The 17217-nt window shown below is 49.1% G+C and overlaps 1 protein-coding gene across 1 annotated transcript in view; it reads left to right on the forward strand.

Moving 5' to 3' along the window:
- GALNT14 (polypeptide N-acetylgalactosaminyltransferase 14) overlaps positions 1–17217 on the forward strand; it is a 112415-nt gene that overhangs the window by 696 nt on the left and 94502 nt on the right. The window lies entirely within an intron of this gene.

Consider the following 17217-nt stretch of genomic DNA (forward strand, 5'->3'; position numbering starts at 1 on the left):
CGAAGCACGCGTTTTGTGTCCCCCGTGGAGGACGGGCGACTCCTTTCCCTCGTGGGTCACGCAGCGGTTCTGAGCCTTCTCCTAAAACAGCAAGGGCTCGATCCTGCCTCCTGGCTGAAACGGGAGGTGGCCCGTGGCTGGGACACATTGGCTGGCAGACCTGCAGGTACCTCAGCCAGGTTAAATCACTGGGGCTTTAAATTACTGGTTTTATTTGATGACAGGGTGAGGGTAGGAGTGTTGTCCTATAAGTTGGCCTGGGTAGAAGGATACATTTGCAGTCGCATGTTTCTGTGTCGTGTTTGAGTCCTCGGAGTGACAGCACGGGGGAGATGGGAAGAGCATCCCATTTCACACCGGGAGTGAAACAGAGGAGTTTCACGGCACAGATGCTGCGAAAAGCAGGGAGCTGCAAGCAGCTTTGTTTGAACAAGGTCCTATGTCCCCTGCTCTCTAACATGCGAGAGAGCAGCCTGAGGTTAACCGAGGGTTAACTTCCAAAGGACACAGATTAGATGCTTCTTTTGGTTATACTGCTGTAAGTCTTGAATAAGTTAATCAGGGCTGGAGCCCAGATCTTATAAATCTACTGTGATTAAGGTTTATTGTAGCAGAGGAAGGGTACAAGACTTCAGCCCTTTTTTTTGCACCAGTGACACCCAACTGGGTGTTTAAAAGCCCATGACTTATAGCAACTGTATGTGTTGGCCAGGTCTTCAAAGAGTCTCATCTATGTTCACCTCTGAAACTGAATTAACGACCTGATTGGAAAAAAAGAAAGTCAGAACTCATAAAGCTTACTTTGATTTTTTCATCTTGAGGAATTATTGGGTTCCCATGTTTTTTAAATAAAAATGATTGAGGAGATTTTTCAGGCTTTCAGAAATCTTTCAGTCCTAGCAGAGGAGAATGAATCTATGCAATTTCAGGCTCCAACATAAATAATTATATCTACGTTTATTTATTTATTTTTTTAAGCGGGGAAAGGTAATAAGTTACTGAAAACAGTGTTGGAAGACAAGTGCTTCTGAACCATAGCTGTGCTTTGGTGTCAATTGTTTTCTGTCAGAACTGCATTCTTAAAAATTGCAAAACCAGACCTCCCTTGTTTGATGCGAGTTCCTGTATTCTCCTTGAAATGAACCTTGCTTCTCGCTTGGCACCAGCTGCAGCTGAATTGCTGCTTCACTTTACAGCCTGTTTGGACTCTCAGCTCTCATGCAAGTCCCCCCCCACCCGGAGGTGCAGGTTGCTGGTGCTGTTAGAGGCCGGGCTGGGCTCCCATGGCTGGTGAAGCGAACTTCTCCATCACACAGGATCAGTCCCCAAGTTTTGAAGCTGCAACTGCCAAGTTGCTATAACTCCAGCAATTTGACTGCTGAAATTGCCTCTCCTTCATTTCCTCTGAATTTTCCATCAAAACAGTCTCATCCCCTTGAGATTCATAGAGTGCAGATTCTTTTTTTTTTTTTTTTTCTTTTTTTAAATGCATTACATTTTTTGGCTTTGCAAGCTGCTTTTGGGCAATGTGAATTATAAGCTGGTTGTGAGCGCGGGGATGTGGTGTCACTTTAGTTAACTCCTCTGAATGGCTGCGGAGCTGACTTGGGTACCAGAGGCAGAGATGCTGCGGTCTAGACAGGAGCCTGGCAGCATGTCCTGTTCCCCTGTTCCCCTGGCCAGTGGGATGGGCTGCTGCTGAAAACTTGAGCAGTTAGAGTTTCTCAAGAAACAAGTGGAGGTAGTAGGTTGTTAATGGCAGTGCAAACTTTGTAACGCAGCTATGATGGAGAAATGGAGCAAATTCACATCAAGTTTCCTGGCAGCGTTTTCTGACTTTTAATTTTTTTTTTTCAATCCTCCCCTCCCTTCTGCCTTTTCTCTCAGTCAAGCTTTATTTCTGTGGCCATATGCACACCCTATATCATGCCACATGTGGATTTAACCTTTAGACCCTTTTATTTAGGCTCCAGCTGGTAGTGCTGCCTCCTGCCCTCACCTGTCTCCAGGCAGGACTCACGGCATGTGTCCGATGCCGAGCAGCCGCGGTGCCCAAGCTTGCTGGCCATGGCATGTTGGTGGCTTGCCAGGGGCACAGCCACTGCTCGCAGTGCTGCTGCTCTTGGCTGTGCGGAGGGCTTGCCCGTCTGCTGCTGTTATTTTGGTCCGCATCCCCCCCTCGCTCTTTACCCCAAATCCTGTGCCAGATCCAGCACTCAGCGTCCCAAAGGAAGGCTTGAGATGTTTTTCCCACAGCTGGAGAACTCTGTGTTGGGGTCAGCAAGATGTCTCAGGAGCAGGTCCTCGGTGTGAGGGGTCTGCTGTGGTCTTTGAGTCCCGCCTACCCCTAGAACACACTACCAGCTTGGCCTCTCACAGCACTGGCGGAGACAGGTGTTTGGGCAGGTCTGACAGTGGTGGCTGAGCTTTCCTGAGCTGCTTGTGCCTGAAGAGGTAGGAGCAGCCGTTTGTTGTAATTAAGTTGGCTTCACCTCCTCTTTTTTTTTTTCTTTTCTGTTTTCCCCTATAATCCCATCTCTGTGGATCTCTCACAGCTGCCCAGTGGCGAGCAGGCTCAGAGGGCAGCCCTTCTTGCCAGCCCTTGCTCCCCTCAATCCTGATCCCCTCCTTTCCCTCCTCTTCGTCCCTGCTGCTTGCAGCCGCTGTCAGTACGTGCCGGGGCAGCCGCAGCAGGCTGAGGCTGGATTTTAGGGTGTGGGACTCCCTCCCGGATGTGGGATGCAGTAACCTGGCAGGGCTGGTTGCTCCATTTAGGACCGTGAAGCTGTTCCTGGGACAGGCTCCCCTGTCCCTCCAGTGCTGTTATTCCTGATGTCGCTTGCAGTTTGATTTTTTTTTTTTTTCTTTTCCAAAAAGCAGATCAAGCTCTATTAGTGCAGTAAGAGAAAGTTGCCCTTGCCCTTTCCCTGCCCTTTATAAACTCCTGCAAATTGGCTGGGAGGGGGAGCTGTAGTGGCATGCCTGCCCTTGCTGCAGCACATTGCCCGCGCAGCCTGGCTGGGTGCCGGGTTAGCAGCTGGGGGCTCAGCCCCTAGGAATGCTGAGTCTGATGGATGAGGGTGTCAGGACACAGGGCTGCTCGGGGTTACGGATGACCTGGGACATGTGGGTGCCTCCTGCCCTCTGTGCCTTTCGGCGGAGAGTTTTGAAATACTTTGCAAGCATTAATTAGTTCCAGCCTGTCTCCCTGCCCCAGCAGTTTTCCGGCTGGATAAACTGGGACCCGGAGAGGTTAATTGAACTTTGTATCCTTCTGGCTCTCGTTGACCCCACAGGAATCTGGAGTCACTCAACCCTCTTGGAAACTCAGGCTGCTGGTGAACCACCTGAAGTCACACGGAGAGGTGGCGTTGGGGCTTGGCATGTACTGGGGTAGTTGGGGCTCATGGTCCCATGCCAGCGCCTGGTGTCTCTCCTGCCTCCCTCTGATCTGGCCTTTTGCTTTGGAAAGGGGACGCACACACATATAAATGAATAACTTAATTACATTAAGAAATAATGAGAAGAACTGATATGTGGGATTAATTACAAGCAAATTCCTGAACTGATTTGTGAGGAGCATGTGTAGCTGGCTCTGCAGGGATGTTCCGTGAGCGTGCTGGCTCCCCTGGCTCGTGCCAGTGCCAGTGCCTGGCTGCAGCCGCGCAGCCTGGGGGATGCTAAGGAGGGAGCAGGAGAAGGGTGGGTGACAACCCCTTGGCCATCTCATCCCTTCCACCTGGTGGAGCCACAGCAGACTGGAGTGGGGAGCCGGTTGTGTAGCAGAGCCCTGCTGCAGTGAGGGGCTCGTGGAGGGGTCTGGGTTCTGCTGCCCTGGGCCAGCAGCGTGTGCAGGAGAGGCAGAAAGATGGTTTTTATGTTGGGTTTGGGGTTTTTACTTCTCTTAATTTCCTCCTGTGTGCCAACTTGCTCCCTCTGATGAATGGCTGAAGCACAGCTGACAAGCCTCTAGGGGGAAAGTGGGTCCATCATGGGCTGGATTGCAGGAGAAAAGCTACAGAAGAAGAGTTCCTTTTATTAAAAAAAAGTGACCTGACATACTTGACTTGTACTAGTATTTGCGATGCGACAGATCCTTTCTGAGTGTGTTCAAACGCAGCTGGAGGGTGAGGTGATGAGAGGTGCCCACGGTGGTGCTCAGCAGCCAGCAGGATCTGACCTCGAGGCGAAGGGATGCTCGCCAGCTTTGCGCCCGTATGCCTCACAGCAGCCTGCACCTCCTTCTGCAGCATCGCCGTCTAGAAAGCCTCAGCACCTGGAGCTCAGCTGACAGTTTTCAGATATTAAATTCCTGTCAGTTTTATAGCAGCAGAGCCACTTAACAGATTAAAATAACTGCGCATCCTGCAAAAATTCAGATCTCGACTATTAAGGGATTGAAGTGACAAAGCTGTCGGGAACAAAAAGGCAGAGTGTTTAGCAACAGGGACACTCGTGCTGGCTGGGGACTTGGGTAGGTCCAGGGTGGGAGAGAATAGGAAACTTCTGTCATGCTTTGCTGGTGAAATCCCACCCTGAAATCTCTAGGAGCTAACCCAGGCTCTTTAGGATGTCCAGAGCTTTGCTGGTCCAGGAGTTGGGGTAGAATCCAGTTGCTCTCTCCTGCTGGTGTATGTAGTGATTGATGTGGAAGTACAAACCACAAAATAATGCCTGAGCCACCCTCATCTATGGGAACAGATAGGACAGGTCTGGTGCATCAATGGGTGCTGTTTCTCAGCTGCTCACCTTCCTTCTGGTGGGCTTGGGAAAGAGGTTTTCTCAGCATGGCCACCTCCTTGTGCTAACACCTGTATCCTCGTGGAGCAGGAGCAAGACAAGAATTCCTGCCCAAGTCAGCACCCAGTCACGTCAGCTACTTAAAGCAGCCATGGACAAATGGTGAACGTCCTGTCTTGTATGTCTTGTTTAATTAATTTACCTACTAAGCATCAAAGTGCTCTCTGAGATACCAGTGAAACGATAAGCGGTCAATGAAAACCCTGTTAATTTTTCACTGGTAATTGCAATGAATGAATTTTACCCCCATTACATTCTGGTAGAGCTCTGTGTTGCAACTGTGACTGATGGGGGCATAAATATTGATTGAACAAGACCTGTTTGCTTTGCAAAACAGTGAGTATCAGGATGCCCAAGTGCCTTTCCTGGCTCAGTGCTTTTCAAAAAATATCTGGAAAGGAGGGAGAGAATGCAAGGTTTATACTTCTTTGCTGGTAAGGAGCTAAATAAATTTCTATGCAGCTGATATGTGTCTTCTTGACAAGAGCTGTTGAGCACCAGAAGAAGAAAAATATTGTTTATTCTGCTGTAGGAGGGAAGAAAGAGCTGGAAAAATCCTGCTGCTGTGCTTGGAAGGGGTGTCAGAGGTGGTGATGCTGCCGAGGTGGTCTCTCTTGCAATCCGCTTGTCCTGGCAAGGTCCTTGAGGAGCACCCTGCAGGCTGCCAGTGGGATGGCTCTGGGCTGCTGCGTCTCTCGCTGGCTACTGTGGTGTGGCGTGCCGGTGTCCCCTGGTAGGTGGTGGGGAAGGGCGTTGAGCCCTTGGCCCTGCAGCTGGGTTTTTAGGAGGGCTTGGGTCTGGCCCTGAGCCTTTGGTGACCCTTAGGGGTTAGCTCAGCAAAACAAAGTCCTGCTTTCAGGCAGGGAGGTCTCTGAAATCAGCTCTGTCTCTGGATGCTGGGGCATCATAGACACACAATGTGTGTTGTGGAGTGTTTTGACGCTTGAGAAAGATGCTGACTATCAGCATGTGTTTTTTCCTAGTTATCCTTTCACCACCATTTATGCGTACAGAGGTGGATTCTTTACTCAAAGAGACAAGGCAGTTTTCCTCACTCTTTCTTTCCATGATAAGAGAACATCATCCTATTTTATCTTGATGTGCTCATGTCCCAGAGCCTGCCTTGGCTGGGTTTGCTTCCTCTTGCTCTGCCAAGAGGTCTCTTGACCCTGGCTCTGCAGCATGAGCTGTGTGCCTGGGATGGCTGCAGGGTAAGGGCTAGAAATCGCAATACTGTGTCTGTGTGACATTCTATGATACCAGGACTAGAGTTTTTCTTTCCTGCTGAAGCTGTGAGGTTGGTTGTAGGCACAGAGACCAGGGCAGAGAATGCAGGGCATAGTTTAACAAACCACTGTGGTTTATTAAATGTGAGCTGGGTGAGTACAGATGCTTGATGGGCAGTGCTGGGAGAGGCAGCCTTGCAGCAGTGTGCCCAGGTGGCTAAAAAGGCCAACAGCATCCTGGCTTGTATCAGGAATAGTGTAACGAGCAGGACTAGGTCAGTCCCCCTGTACTCAGCACTGGTGAGGCCCCACCTCGAATCCTGTGTTCAGTTTTGGGCTCCTCACTACAGGAAAGACATTGAGTTGCTGGAGAGAGTTCAGAGGAGGGCAATGAAGCTGGTGAGGGGTCTGGAGCACAAGTCTGATGAGGAGCAGCTGAGGGAACTGGGGCTGTTCAGCCTGGAGAAAAGGAGGCTGAGGGGAGACCTTATTGCTGTCTGCAACTACCTGAAAGGAGGTTGTAGCATGGAGGGTGTTGGGCTCTTCTCCCAAGTAACAAGCAATAGGATGAGAGGAAATGGCCTCAAGTTGTGCCAGGGAGGTTTAGATGAGATATTAGGAAAAATTTATTCAGGCAAGGGGTTGTCAGGCACTGGAACAGGCTGCCCAGGGAAGTGGTGGATTCACCATCCTGGGAGGTGTTTAAAAGACATATAGATGAGACTCTTAGGGACATGGTTTAGTGCCAGACTTAGGTTAACAGTTGGACTCAGTGATTTTGAGGGTCTCTTCCAATCAAAATGATCTTGTGATTCTATGAAATAGCACCATTTTATAAGCCCATGTAAGTGTGGATGCCACCTTATTGTCCCAGGCTGGCAAATCCCTGGGTGGCTCAGTACAGGGTTTGAGCAGAGGTCTTGTGAGCCAAGTGTTTTTTCTTGGGTCCATGGACATGCGTGTCCAGGGCACACAGCCCACAGGATGCCAGTTTGGTACTTCTGGGTGTGTTTGCCTGTGGTCTCATCTCTTTGCTGGTAGGAAAAGCAAGCTTGGGGGAAGTCATGGAAGTGCAAAAGCAACTTACTGCAGTTGAGAGAGAGAGACATGATTATAACCGTTCCCTTCTGCAAGGGCAGCCCAGCATTTGGTGCAATAAAACCAGTTATGGGGAATGTATCTGCAGAGAAAGCAAAAGTAGAATCTGTTTAAGAAAGATGTTTGCATGAAGGGGTAATTATGTGTAGCCTAACGACAAAGGGTGCAGTGGATTGACTATTAATTGGAATAGCGTGAGCTGGAGATTGCTGGCGTTAGCTGTGTGTTTCTTGCTGGCTTCCTCCTATTTAAGGAAGGAAGGGGTGAGGAGCAGATGAAGCGGGGGGGTGTGCTCTCAATCCACTTTCCCGTGCAATGAAAAAGCCATTTTCCCTGCCTTTCTCTCACAGCGAAATGTTCAGATTTTGCCAGCGACACTTAGCACAGTTGCTTACTAAGCTGCAATTACATTGATTTCCCACCCTCTTTCCCCTTTTCGGTTCCAAAATCTCAGCAGGAGTCAGCGTTATGGGAAGAGCGATCCAAGGAAGAGATCCTGAGCCCCATCCTCTGCTTACCGAAATCAGTATTGCTCCACTCTGCCCATGCATTTCCGTACGAGCTGGGGAAGGTGGGCCGCCTATATACAGGTTTTCCCATATAGCTGCTGCTCTGATGGGGAGGGCAGCCATAGGTGTGTCTATAGGGTACCCTGGGAAGCCGCCTGCTGCAGGGGGGTGTTGGATGTCCTGGGGGGTCTGGGGCTCTGGGTGCCTGTGGCAGGGGGTGCTGGGAGGAGGAGGATGATTTCTCATTGTTAACATGTGCCTTCAGAAAATGATCAGTGGTGACAGGTTCAGCAGGAGTTCACCGCTTTGTTTGTGGAGGCGGCATTAGTTCTACTAATAGTTTGCCTTCAGTCCCGCTGTTTGGAATCTTCTTATGAGCCTTAATTAACGCTCACTGCAGCCTGAGGGAATGAGAGAGATGCAGAGGTCCTTCACGTGTCACGGAGAAGCATTTTGGAAGGGACAGTGTGCCAGTTTCCCTTCTTCATGGGGAGGACATGCTGGGTTGGGGACTGTCCCTGGCCAGACATGGCACAGGGACCTTGCTGGTGGCACCCATGGGGCTGAGGGGTCCTTGTGTCCCGTGCCAAAGCCCTGCCTTGGCACACATAAGCTAAAATTAGTGATTATTTACCGCAAAGCAGCTCGAGCTCTGGCTTTGTGATATTATTTGGAGGTGCAAGTGAGCTAATGATTGCATCTCATCATGGGAAGTGCAGTGCTAGTAGAGAATTGATTCAGAAGCAAAACAGGTTCATTTTCAGATCAGGCAAAAAGACAAGGGAAAGATAGATTATTATTTTTTTTATTATTATTATTTTTGTTTGCCTCCTTTTCATGTGCAACTGAGGGTTTTAGCCTTTCCCTCCTTGGTTTTCTAGTGGAAATGCCAACAATAAACCTGATTAGAAAGTGATATGGGGAGAACAGGGCTTGTCTGGTGCAAAACCAAACGAGCACAGAAATCACCTTCTATTCTCTAAATAGTATTTGCAGAGCCAAAGAAATTGAGATGGATTATTCTTGCCTCTTTTTTTCTTTTTCTTTTTAAGCCACTGAAGGATCCAAAGGATGTAATTTGGCCCAAGCAAGGAGAGCAAGGCTGCATTATTCTGGCTTTCCAAATAGCTTTGCCTGCATTTAGACACACACCATTTCCTCCTCAAGGACCACTGTCGGAATCCGCCGGTTACAAACACACCTCATAACACATTATGGAGGCATGTGGCTCACAAATAAAACACGAGTATGTTCAGCGACACGGAGCTCGGTTGCAGCCCCCCGGGCAGGGGGGAGTTTGTGCACATCTTTTCTTTCTCGTGCATTGAATTTTTAGTTGCTTGTCTTTAGGTGTGGTGGAGAAAAGGTGGGAGGGAGAAGTTACAGGTCAGAGCAGGCTCAATTTCAATGGTGTGGCTCAGTTATTTTTATTAAAAATCAACTTTTTTTTAATTTAAAGAGTTTATTTTCTTTTCTCTGGGTCAGAGTAATCTGCTTTACATGATGGGTTGATTTGGAGTCCTACAGGATAGAAGAGTATCCTCTAAAATCCCTTAGGATGTGCCCTGGGGGATGTTTGGGAAGCAGCCACTTTGTGCTGTGACCTCACCCAGCCAAAATCAGGAGCTCGGGGTCTGGGTGGGGAAGGTGGGTGTTTTGTCCAGCGGGGTGGGCAGAGGGAAGATGCAACGGGGCCGCTGGAGCTGGTGTCGGGGAGCCAAGCTGGAAGGGAAGCTGCCGTGTTGCATGGTCCTGCCTTTCGGCAAGAGCAAAGCCGGATGGGAAGGGAGCGGGAGAGAGCAGTGGTGTTTATAATGCTCGTTGCATTTTCCCGACATGATAATATGGTGTAATTTGGAGAAAGAGAGACTCAAACATGCATTAAACAGCCATCTGCTCCTGCGACTGGGATCAAAATGGATGAATATCCGTATAACGCTCAGAGTTAAACTGCGTACAGCGTGTTGGCTGCATACGGTGCGCTCCTCACGGTATTGCGAAATGCAATTCCTGTCCTGCAGGAAGATAGCTGGTTTAGGTCTCTTAGTTAAAAATAAAAACCACAACCGTGCAGGCCTTGGGGATGGGTGCTCAGCCCAGCAGTGCCTCGGTGGTCCTGCCTGCTGGCTGCGGTACAGGAGGAGCTGATTTTGGGGTGGAGGAGACAACAAGCATTGCCAAGGGCCGGCCAGCACCAGCTCTCCCTGCCCTGCTGCTGTGGCATGGAGCGAGGGAGGGATGGACAGACAGCTTGCTTTGGCAGAGGGGCGGCACATGTCTTGGGAAGCCGGTAGCAGTGATTCTGCTGAGGGGTTGAAATGCCTGGGAAGCGAGAAGGAAAATAAATTTGTCTTTTTTCTTAAGTTTTGGCGTGTTTTTTTCCGTATCATTAAGTACTCACAAAAATAGTGTTCTGGGTATTCAAAGATCAGGACTCAAATTTTAAAGTGGAGTGTGCTGCTCTACCCATGACCACTTTAACTTTACCCCTATGAAGAGGGTGTAGTTTGAATTCGCCATGACATGATGATGTACAAGAGTACCCACGTAGTGTGCTGGACATCCTCTGCTCCATTTTCAAGCAACTATCTTATTTTATTCCTTCCTTCTCCCTGCTGAGCCCAAGTCCATTGGTGAAGGACAACATTATGCACTTCTACACAGACTTTTCTGTTGTGCTCGATGCTCTGATAGCTGAGGGCTTCATGAGCAGTAGTAATTGTATTTGCTCAGCTCCTGCATAAATAAGGACGTGCATCCTGCTTGCAAAGGTGATATGTGAAGGATTTGGTTAGCACTAGAAATAATGAAAAAATCAAGCCTATAAATGGTCTGAAATCTGCTGAGGCTTCAACTGTTGTGGTCCTGGGAAGCGTCAAGTATTTGTGCAAAATTACGGTTTTCAAAGGCTTCTCGCTTTGCCTGCTTTGGTGGTGTTTTTGGGATAAAAGTGAAATATCTGAGCCCATTAGAGAGGCTTGTATCTCCCTAATTTGAAGCCCCAGAGCTTGGAGAAGGAAGGATGCCTCAAAACAGGGGTCACCAGGATTTTGTAACACCACCAAACCAACTTTTTTGTTCCCTGTTTTTGCTATTTGAAAGAGAGTCTGGCTCTCACTGCCCAACCCTCAATTCCCTGGTGGTAGAAAACCAGCCAGGATGTTTTCAAGTGAAATGACTGTAATTAGAAATTAGACTTGCAAGCGGCAAAAAAGGGAGTTGGATGAGGAGAACACAGTACATTGGTGGTCCCCATTGCTGGTGGTGACATGTCCCTCACAGATATGGATGTGTTTTCTCAACAGGGACATCCTGGATGTATCCACGCACTCAAGGAACACGACATTTCCAAAATTATGTGTGAAATACAAACACAATCTATCTCTCAAGGTGAGAGTGAGCTCCAGCAGGCATCCGAATGCCAGGGAAGGTCATTCAGGTGTTGTTCTTCACCGGAGGCGCTGCGGGTCTTGGGGAGGTGATGACACCTTCCCTTCCGGAGGCAATGTCAGCAAAGGGAAGTCAGCTCCAATTTGGCTTTTGCAAGCAGAAGCTCCGCTAGCGTGTGTGAGGCAGGAGCAAAACACATTGATGCTTGAGGGCATCAGCTACTGGGAGGTGAAGTGCGGTCAACCTTCCCCAACAGGCACGAGCTGCGTTCTGCAAAGCAAGATTTCTTTGCTCTTGGTGCTTTGTTGCATCCTTTGGAGATCAGGTCTGGCTGCCAGTGTCATGGCCAAATCTTGACACTGGATGCATTACAGAAGTGAAGAACATCTCTGCTATTTAACCTAACCTTTGTATACCTGCTGTTTTACCGGAGCATTGTATTTAGACCACAGCTGTAGAACTGGGGCACAAGCTGGTATACAGGCATTTGCTGAAGGTGGAGCAGCAGCCGCGGGTCCAGCACAGGGGTTTACCCGTTTGGTAGCTGGAAGTGAGCTCATTAAATAAACTGTAATTTACACCTTTTAGCCTCAGTGATGCCTGAGTGCAGGCACCTGTATTTGGGATAAAAGCTTATTCTGCTTCAATTAATTTTATATCAATATAAGCTGAATAATTAAAGGTGTGAATGAAAGGCCAGGCAGTTATTTCCCTTCCCTCTGGTGCGCGGGCTGTGCTGAAATAACCAGGGAGGTGGGAGCACCTGGCAATGTGGATGTTAGTCCAGCTGAAACCTGCCTGCACCATCTCACAGCCAAACAATTCTGAGTTTCTATATGTAAATACCAACTGGGATTGCCTAATTTTTGGTGCATATCTCCTGGTATTAACACCGGTTTAGGCATTAGTACGAACTGTGAGTGTGCCCTTGGGCAAGGCAGCATCTCTCTCTCTGAATGTAGGCTTGGGTCTCAAGATGTTCTCCTGATCTTCAGGCAGAACTAGCAGCCATTACTGTATCTGAAAGATAAAGCATATGAATTCCCACTTTTTTTTCCCTATTTCCATAAGCTGTGTTTCAAGTCTGTAGGCCAGGAGTGACCGTATTTTGCAGGCATTTCATTGCAGTAGGCTGCAATACATAACTGGCTATTTCTGCACCAAAGTAACGGGAAACTTTTCAGAATTATATTAATCCAATAAAAGACTAAAATGTTTGAAAGTGTAAAAGCTGGGGATCTTTTTCCTTTGAGAACAGACTAACACCTGACCTCAAAAGTGTGATACATCTCTAGTTCTGAAGTGCAGCTTAAACTCAGGCCATGCTCAGGATTTCTTTTCCTCCCCCAGTAATCCTTTCCCAGTGCATCAAACACAGATTCGGGAGATTAATTTGCTGAAGGTCTTAATGTTCGCTCTGTGTTACAAGGACCCAAATTCCACATGGGGCCAGCTTTCACTGGAGGAGGCTTTAAAGCCACCCAGTTCATCCCAGCATGTGCTTAAGGGCTTTTGCCGTGTGTGATTCAGTTTTGAGAAAAGCAGCGCGAAGCCAGCGCTCTCCTTTGTGCAAGTGGGGCTGATTTCAGGTGCCGTGAGGAGCACGGCGAAGTCTGATAACCCCGCGGCGTGGTTTAGTGCCTTCCCTCGTGCTGCCTGGCTGTGCTCTTGCAAGGAGGCACAGTGTGATTACAAGGGCTGTTAAATGCCCTTAATATTCACGCTGTTAGGGAGAGCGCTACTCCTGCGGGCACTGCTGGCTGCTGCTGTTCGCAATCGTATCGCACCAATGATTAAATCACTGATGATCGCATTGAATAGCATGTGAAGCCCCTCCAGCCAGGAGATTCAAAGGCAGAGTTAAACCCCTCCTATTTGCCCACCTTTTTTTTTTTTCCATGTCTCTTAAGTAACGACTTTTTTAAAGCAAACTAAACACAGAGGGAACGATTCAAAGCCATGAAATGAGATGGGAAATGAGCCCCTTGCGGAGAGGTTAAGAGAACAGGGTGCGGGTGCTGCGAGGGAAAGGAGCCTGGGGGTGTCAGGGCAATGCACGCCTGATGCAGCGCTGCTGTACACACTGCTTCTCTTACTCTTTTCAGGCAAGGATGGGAAAAGTAGCAAAGTGAGTAATATATATATGTGTGTGTGTATATGTACCGATGCATACTTAACAGTGCAGCATATGGGGGAGTGGCAGGGAGTGCTATAGCGGTGGTGTGGGGAGGCTTTTGGAGCTGAAGCCAGCAGCTGCTTACAGTGAAAGAGCCCCATTCCATCCTAATCTCTTTTGGGTGCTGTGGGAAAGCTGCTCCCTGTTCTTTTCTCTGTGGATCAGTCAGTGTTTGGTTTGGGGTGTCCGTTCCCTGCCATGCCCGTGCCATTGTCCCAGCTCCCAGGTTTCCATGGATGGTGCCGGGATGCAACCATTTCCCTGTCAAAGCCTTGTCTCTTACATGCAGCCTCAGCCACCTCAGAGGGGGCTTCAACTTGCCAGGTATTTTAGGTAAAAGAGCCAAAAGCAGCTTCTTGGTACCCTACTGTGTTCTTTGGGCTGCTCCCCATCCCTCTCAGTCCCCAAAACCATGTCATCTCTGCTGTCTGCCTCCCTGCTTAACCACAGGTATCACAAGCAGGAGGCTTCTCTCAGAGGTGCCTCAGTTCTTCCCATTCAGCCCAAAAATGTGCTGCATCCATCTGGCCATAAAGACTTGGATTTAGGTTGTGGGGCCGGGGGCTTTGAAAGACCTGTGGGCATCTGGGAGAGGGGCAGTAAGCCGAACATCCTTGTCTGTGGGGGAAGGCTGGGGATGCCGCGGTGGCCTCAGCAGCCCCTCTTTCCTGCGCTAGCATTGCCAGGGAGAAGGCTGACACCTCCACAAATGACTCCTCTACAGGGCTTGCTTTCACGGGGTCTCAATAAAAAGAGTCCTGGCGGGGTGGCCATTAGAGAACCTGTCGGTTAATCGCTCCCCCGTCGGTTTTGGTTACAGAGAGCAGCATGGTGGGGATGCCTGGCTGGGCGCTGGCAGGAGGCTTTGCTCAGGGTTCACTGAGTCTCCATTGATTTTTGAGCATGTCACGCTGTTCATTAGGAGAAGGAGAGCGAATTAGGTGCTTAGCAGAAATGCTCTGAGTCAATCCTGATAGAGCACGTTTCTCTGTTCCCTGGTTAGTGAGCAAAATGATTGTCTTGCCCAAATCTCTGCTTCTAAAGTGCTCAGCCTCAAACCTCCCATCTTCCAGGGATGCCTGGCAGGATGTCAGTCCATCAGTCCTGGCATTGCCACATCCTCCCAGATACGCCACAATGAGAATGAAGAAAATTGCGCTGTTGGTGCTCTTGGTTCATGGGGTGGTTTTCTGCCCTGTCCCTCCCCCTTGTCCTGCCAGGTTCCCCTGGCCAGGTCTCTGTTGCCCGTTGGGTTTGATGTGTCCCTTTTTCACGCAACTTATGCTGGAGCTGCACTGATTGAGGCACTAAATCAGCTTGCTGGTGCTGTGGAGGTAAATGATAGCTGTAATGTGAAAAAAAAAGAAAAAAAAGGAAAAACTGGGGAAAATAAGGATATAAATGTGAAAGAAATAGTGTAATCAACAACGAATGGGCTGTGAAACAAAATATCTACCTTGACCAAGGCCCCTCAGCACAGCAGCGTGGTCCCGGTGATGACTTGAAGTGCTGCCATGGGACCAGCTGGGGAAGAAAAAGGGGGTTCCTGTGTGTGCACAAGACATTCACCCAGCTTTCATAGCTGACAGCGGCTAGTGGATGTTGGGGATAAGGATGAGACCCGGTATCTGCAGCATGCACCAAGGCGCGGGACTGAATAGAGGGCACCAAATGGAGCTAAATCATCGGTCAATTTGTAATCTCTCTATCTAGAGCTGCGGGAAGGTTTGAGCTGAGATACTATTGTTTGAATGTCTTTGCGGCTTTTAAGGTTGCAACCTCTCCATTTGCTGCCTGCTTTGGCTGGGTTTCCTTTTTTTTCCTTTTCTTTCCTAATTTTAAAGCGCTTTCCTGCTGGTGAAAGGCTGACAGCCCCCAAGGCTTAAGTCTTCTACCGATTTCGGCAGGCAGGGATGGTTCCTGGCTCCCTGGGCTGCCCGGACCGTGTCCTTCAGCCCTCGCCTGCGCTTTAGGGATGGAGAAGGGTGTTTGGAACTGAGTTGGTGGTATCTCCACCAATGGGTAATTATCCACTCGGAGCTGAACGGGACCTGGCAGCTCCCCATGGGCTGCAAAGCAGATGTCGGGTGACAGTGATTTAAAGCCTCTGTCATCCAGAGACAAACCTGTGATAATGATTCTCTTTTTATAGACCGGGACTTTGAGGCACAGGGAGATTTAATGGGCAACGCTTTGTAAAATTAGCTGCTTAGCTAAGTTCAGTAAAATCTTAGCTGAATTAACAAAAAATGAGCTAAATTCAGCTAAAATCATCAGAAAATTGTCTTGCATGATTGAGAAAAAGCAGAAATCGGAGGGGAAAGTGAAGAGATAGTAACACTGATGAAGTTTTAACACTGGTGAGTAGTTCAGGAATGTGCCCCTGCCTTGAGTATGCTCCTGAGTTTTGCGAATCTCACTGGAATGGGTCCTGGGTTGGAAGAAATCAAGGTGGGTGATGGAAAGTTACCTGTAGGGAGAAGGATTTCACTGGTGGACCTCGCTGCTGCTGGGCTTCTGCGGGGTCAAGCACTTGGTGGCTGGCAGCGGGAGGATTTGACATCTGCGTGGCCATCCTCAGCCACAGCTTTTATAAGAGGAGGAGAAGGAGAGGGCAAAATAGTCTTGTGATTTGGGACGGTCTCTTGCTGGCAAAATATTGGGGAAAAGCATCACTCAGAAGGGAGTTGCACGTAGCTAACTGGCATGAGGAGGTGTGCACCTTCCTGGCTGGTGTTGGAGGCAAGGTGTCTGCTCGGATGGTTTGAGAATGATTTGTTTTCTGAGGCTGGGTATGGAGAAAAAACAGTGCAGTTGTAGTCCTGTGCCCTTGGAAGTGAAATGTGAGGAAGGAGAGATGAAGAAAAGCCTCTGTGGCTGAAGGAGGAGGGGAAAGAGGGTAAGATGAAATTCAATTCTGCAAGCCTGGCTGTTGGCCGGGAGGCTGTGGTAAACTTCTGCCGTGTGCCTCAGGTTCTGTCACAACCTGGAGCACTTTGGAGCTATTTTTCCTACAGCAGAGCTACATCTTTCTGGAGATGTTAATCTGCCAGAGACAGGACAGATTGTGCAGATTCACGAAGGGCTTGGATGTACATTATTCCCTTAATCCCAATTTGTGTTCCAGATTGTTGTAACCCCCATGGAAAACTATACCTGGTAGAGGATCTGGTGATTTGTTCATGGCTTTCTGCCTTCCAGCTTTTCCCAGAGGCTGTTCCAGGGAACTAACCAAGGTGTGGCAGTGTCACTGGCCAGCAGCAGCAAAGCCGGTCTGTGGGGTCACTGTCTCCTCCTCTGCTGAGGAAAACCAGGGAGCTCGTGTCCCCTGCGGACCAGGAGGGACCAGAGATGTGCTTTTGTGGACAGTGCGTGCCTGACCCGGCTTTTATTTTCTGCCCGTCTATCTTCAGCCCCCAGTGCTGGCAGAGTTGTTGTGTCTGAGTGGTACCGACGAAATCAGGGTCAGGAGGGATGATGCCAGTGGAGGCTGTGTGGCAGCATCCCTGCCTGGAGAAGGGGTACCCCAAACCGGGACTTTAGGCTGACCCCAGAGCTGGGGGTTGAGAAGGGGATGCAGAGTTGGTTCAATGAGCAATGCGGAGGTTTGCCTGGTGTGCCCACCTCACTTCTAGGGCAGGAATTACTGAGGCACTTTCAGGAAGGTGGTCTTGGAAGAAATGTCCTTGTGGAGGCAGAAATCTGAATAATCTCTCAGTTTGCAGGCTGCTCTGATAAACTTTTGTTTTCAGAAGTGAGAAACAGGTCATGCAGTCTTTTTGCTTCCTCCAAAAAAGGCCCCAACCCTCAAAACCCCCAACCCCGCCCTTGCCATTAACAGAGTAGAGCAAGGAAGAAATATTTCTTTTTTTACGTTTGCTTTCATTGAATATTTTATCGAGAAATACTCACTTTGGCGTGCCCAAGAGCACTCAGTTTCGGTTAATGAATTTGCTTCTCCCATCTGGAAACCCTCCACTGACAGCAGTCCCCCTGCCAGCACGGCAGACCCCAGCAC

Source organism: Columba livia, chromosome 3 (genome assembly GCF_036013475.1).
Source record: "Columba livia isolate bColLiv1 breed racing homer chromosome 3, bColLiv1.pat.W.v2, whole genome shotgun sequence".
Taxonomy (NCBI): Eukaryota; Metazoa; Chordata; class Aves; order Columbiformes; family Columbidae; genus Columba; species Columba livia.